The sequence below is a fragment of the Rhinopithecus bieti genome, unplaced genomic scaffold, assembly GCF_001698545.2.
Source record: "Rhinopithecus bieti isolate Rb0 unplaced genomic scaffold, ASM169854v2 scaffold_48854, whole genome shotgun sequence".
NCBI classification, from domain to species: domain Eukaryota; kingdom Metazoa; phylum Chordata; class Mammalia; order Primates; family Cercopithecidae; genus Rhinopithecus; species Rhinopithecus bieti.
Genome location: NW_016819318.1, coordinates 386,054 through 391,264, shown reverse-complemented (window position 1 = coordinate 391,264; position 5,211 = coordinate 386,054). Strand labels below are relative to the sequence as shown.

Genomic DNA, 5,211 nt, shown 5'->3' with positions numbered 1-5,211 from the left:
CAGCATAAACATACTTAAAAAGAAGAGAGGTTTTCTGTCTGGAGCCCACACTGCTGTGATTGTATGTTTAGGAGGACAGGGTGATTTTCATTCATCGTGTAGCTGTTTTCCATGCTCCAATTCTAGTAATTCATGAGGCACCTATTACGCAACTACTGTTTGCAAAGAACTGGGCTCAGTGGTACAATAGAATCTGTTTTCAGCCTCATTGGCTATTTTAAGCCATGCATTTTAAATGAATCTTTATTTAAAACAATTTCAAACACAGGAAGATTGAGAGACTAATACAATGATCCTCTATATAGTCATCACCTAGCTTTAACAATTAGCAAGCATTCGTCATGTTTCCATCACTTATTCTTTTCTGTTGTAGTTATTATTGCTAAATATTTTTAAGCAAATCCCACATTTGATGTCACTTCCCAACACATTTGTACATATCTCTAAATAATATTAGCATTTTTTCCCCATAACTACAGTACCATGGTCACACCCAAGAAAATTGAGAAGATTTCCTTGTAGCCTCCAATAACCAGCCAATATTCAAATTTTCCTGCTTACTAAAAAAATGCCTTTTTAAAAATTAGTTTGTTCAAATCAGGAGCTAAACAAGGTCCAACATTACATTACATTAGCATAACCGTTATCATAACTGTAAACATTACATTAATCCAATCCAAATTTTCTTTTATATATAATATACTTTTATATAAAATATTTTATTGTATTTATAGAATAAACACACACAAACACACATATATTTGACATGTTGAAGAAATTCGGTCAGTTGTCCTGCAGTCCCTGCACTCCAAAATTCTAAATTTTTCTGTTTACTTCTTTGTGGCATCATTTATCTTAATCCTTTATCCCTCCATTTTCTTTTCTTACTTTTTTTTTCTTTTTTTGAGACAGAGTCTTGCTCTGTTGCCCAGACTGGAATGCAATGGAGCGATCTCACCTCACTGCAGCCTCCGCCTCCCAGGCTCAAGTGTTTCTGTCTCAGCCTCCCAAGTATCTAGAATTACAGGCATGAGCCACCATGCGCAGCTCATTTTTGTATTTTTAGTAGAGACAGGGTTTCACCATGTTGGCTAGGCTGCTCTTGAACTCCTGGCCCAAGTGATCTGCCTGCCTTGGCCTCCCAAAGTTCTGGGATTATAGACATGAGTCACTACTCCTGGACCCTCCATTTTCAATAAACTTGAAAGTTTATGTTCAATTTTTCTTTTGGCAAGCATGCAGTACTTCAAAAGTGGTGCTATGTGCTGCACATTGTACCACATCAGGAGGCACACAATGTTGATCATACCACTCTCTAAGCATCCTCCATCTTCCCCTATGAAGTTAAAGAGAACCTTGGGGAAGTCATTTAACCTTGCAGAGCCTCAGCTTTCTCATAAAGACAATGGGGATAATAGTAGTACACCCTTGCAAATTTGGTGTAAAGATTACACTATGTAAACTTTGTAAAGATGTTAACTTATTATGAATAAGGCATGCAAAGTACTTAGTACAGTACACTGGTCTAGGAGACTCTTAATAATATTAGCTATTATTGCCTTTATAAATTACTTTGGCTGAACAGGCCAGGTAACTTTCATTGAGTAGACAGTATTTGAAGGATGAAATGAAAAGGCATAGACCCCAACACACTAAGGCTCAGAGAAATCTCTCTGATAAATTTCTTTTTAGGACTAGATTATAAACTTCAAGATAGCAGGAATTTATTAATTCCTTATCCACAATATGTAGTTCGGTGCATGGCCCTCAATAATAGATGAGTAAAAAATCCTACACAAACTCAGCTTTAGACTGGTTGGTGTCTTATTGTGAAGTCTCTTGCCCCCATCCCTATGATACCCACATAACATCCCCTTATTCCCAGCTCTGGACACTTGCCTCTGCCATTTCCACTGCTTAGAAGACTTAGGCCCAGCCAGTCATGGTGGCTCATGCCTGTGGTCCCAGAACTTTGGGAGGCTGAGGTGGGCCAATCACCTGATGTCAGGAGTTCAAGAGCAGCCTGGCCAACATGGTGAAACCCCATCTCTACTAAAAAGACAAAAATTAGCTGGGCGTAGTGGCGGGCACCTATAATCCCAGCTACTTGGGAGGCTGAGGCAGGAGAATCGCTTGAACCCAGGAGGCAGAGGTTGCAGTGAGCCGAGATCACACGATTGCACTCCAGCCTGGGGCACAAGAGAGAGACTTTGTCTCAAAAAAACAAAAACAAAGACAAAAACAACAACAACAAAAACAACCTAGGCCTAGGTCCTCTGCTTCTACCAACGTAAGTTGGACCAGTCCTTCCATGTCTTTCTCTTACCTGTATCCTTTGGGAGGACTTTTCTGAGACTGTTCCACCCTATATCTCACTTTTTCTTTTCTCAATACCTACATCATACTCTTTGTCCACAAAATTTGATGCTTATACTTTACAGATTTGTAGGTTGTCTTGCTTTCTAATAACTCCCTACACTTCCATCTTATTTCCTCTAAGTAAATTGTAAACTCTTTAATGGGTGATGTGTTAGTCAGTTTTTGCTTTGTTACAAAGAAATATCTGAAGCTGTGTACTTTATGAAGGAAAGAGGTTGAATTGGCTCATGGTTCTGCAGACTGTATATGAAGCACGGTGCTGGTTTCTGCTTTTGGAAAGGGCTTCAGGAAGCTTACAGTCACGATGGAGGGGAAGGGGAGAGGGAGCAAGAGGGGGGGGAGGTACCACACCCTTTTAAGTAACCAGATCTTGTGTAAACTAACAGAGCCAGAACTCACTCATCACCAAGGGGATGGCACTAAGCCATTCATGAAGGATCCACTCCCCTCATCCAATACCTTTCACTAGGCTCTACCTCTAACACGGGATTACATTTCAACATGAGATTTAAAGGGGACAAACATCCCAACCATATCAGCTGAGTTGCTGTTTTCTGCCTTTCCAACTTCTATTCTCCTCTTACCCAATACCCATTCCCAACCCAAACACCTGGCACAGGAGTAGACACAGTAGAACTTCATATAAGTACTACCTGCTAATTTAGCATCTCTTGTTATACTTTTTTCAATGTACTTGGGAACTCAAGGACATGGTCATCAATATACTGCCTGGATGAGAGTGGCGTATCCCTACTACCACTGCATTATGATTGTCTGCTTATGTGCCTGTGTCCCTATCAAACTGATAGAGTCCTGGAAACAGAGATTATAGATTTTCACCTCTGTTGCCCTAAGAACTTGTACAGGGGTTGGCACATAACAGATAATCAATCAATGATGAATTTAAGAAATGGTGGGTCAACGAATTTGAAGAAATTCACTTTTGCCTAAAAAAAAATTTGACTATTTAGATTAGTTCAGTAAACAAATTAAGATGTTTGAACCATTTACACATATGGGCCCAGTCCTCATGAGAATATGAAACGTGTTTTTAGGAGTCAGATAAAATTAGAACTAAAATTGAAATGGAAGAAAAATATTAAAGAAAGCCATTGACTACTAATGGCTTTATTGTTCTACTCAGGAGCATTATGGAGCTTTCAAGGTTTTAAACCTAAAGAAAAACTCTTAACAGTAAAATTTCTATCAGGAGAGAGAGCTAGTTTGAGGTCTCTTGGTACTGCTTAATTCACACTCAAGAAATAACTCTCTTCTGTCTTCTGGAAGCTACGCTATTGTTCCTCCTTCCCCACCCAACAACCAAAAAACAAAGCAGTTTCAAGTCCTGGAAAGTACAGAAGAAAAATCTTCTCTGCTCATGTTGTAGGTGTGTTTCTTCCACTACTTGTGGTGGAATTCATCAACCAGGTTGGGGCATGTCCAGGCTGTGTTCCACACATCTTCTTCTGAATCCTCAGCCCAGGCAGAAATCAGACACTTCCGTGTTGTCCTTTAAGAGAAGAGCTGGCATTTCAGTGTTTTAAACACTGGCATATTCTGGTTCAATGGCCCAGCTAGATGTAAGGAAAGTGTGTTACTCAATTTTTTTCATCCTTTGAACCAAAAAGATGCTCTTCCTTATGTTTTACTCCACCTGACCATTGCGTGGCTTGAAGGAAAAAAGAGAACACTTTTCAAGAGCTGAGAAAATTGGCATTGATTTAACATAATTTAGTTAAAAGTTAGTTCTCCCCTGCCGTGAGCCACAGCTGATTATTTAGAGAATTATTACCATTCAGTGTTCATTGAGTTTTATCTTTCTAAATTTTCACTGATTAGCATGATTTGTTACTAGGAAAAATATTATGATTTTAATTGCATTTTGGCATCTTAAAAGAATGTTTCACACTACTTAACATCTGCAGTCAACAGATGTTTAAACACAACTCCCTCAATGACTAAAATTTGGCAAAATGTATAATAGTTGGAACAGCTTAAAATTCTAAATATACTTCTAGGAACATGATACAGGGAGATGAAGTACTACTTGTATGTGTTTTATATTAAATATTAAAATATTACATATACCATCCGTCTCGGAGATGTCAGGTTTCAGGGAAAAAATCAACAACAACCAAGAGATGTTTCAACCCTACCATACCAGAGATATTCTATCTATAAGCAGGGCTATGTCTTATGGTCACTGTCAACTGCAGTGGGGACCCTTTTTTAAGTGCTGTTTATTGTGGTTAACTCTAGAGGCTGGCAGAGGCAAAACTGTGAGACAGATACGTTTGTCCCTTTTGCTTCCCCTTTTGGCATCCTTCTTTTCTCTGACTCAGATCCTCAGAAGCTTCCATGGAGGTATATTCTAAGATTAATACATCAGATTTGAGTTTAAGTTAATTGGTCAGCCTTCAGTTAACTGGGACAAAGATTCATTCATATCAGTGTGTGTGTGTGTGGTGTCTGTCTGCTGTCTGTTTCTCAAGGCAGGGGTGTAGAGAGGAGAGAGGATGACCCAGTTAGCATTTCCTCAACTATTTAACCAGCCATTGGTCAAATTAGCATTTGACCAACCATTTAAGCTGTTATGTTTAGCATGGCTTAAAGAAATCCAGAGAAAAATCATGAATTTCATTTCAATCACAACTTTTTTTTTTATTATTATACTTTAAGTTCTAGGGTACAAGTGCATAACGTGCAGGTTTGTTACATATGTATACTTGTGCCATGTTGGTGTGCTGCACCCATCAACTCGTCAGCACCCATCAATTCATCATTTATATCATGTATAACTCCCCAATGCAATCCCTCCCCCCTCCCCCCNCC

General features: G+C 39.0%; 1 long non-coding RNA gene across 1 annotated transcript in view; it reads right to left on the bottom strand.

Annotated features, from left to right (window-relative positions):
- Nucleotides 1-3,491: 3,491 nt before the first annotated feature.
- LOC108519654 (uncharacterized) overlaps nt 3,492-5,211 on the bottom strand; it is a 10,507-nt gene continuing 8,787 nt past the window's right edge. The window contains exons 2-3 of the long non-coding RNA XR_001882681.1: nt 3,978-4,048; nt 3,492-3,889 (exon numbers count right to left, since the gene is read on the bottom strand). This is a non-coding gene — a long non-coding RNA (uncharacterized LOC108519654). The remainder of the gene's footprint in view (nt 3,890-3,977; nt 4,049-5,211) is intronic.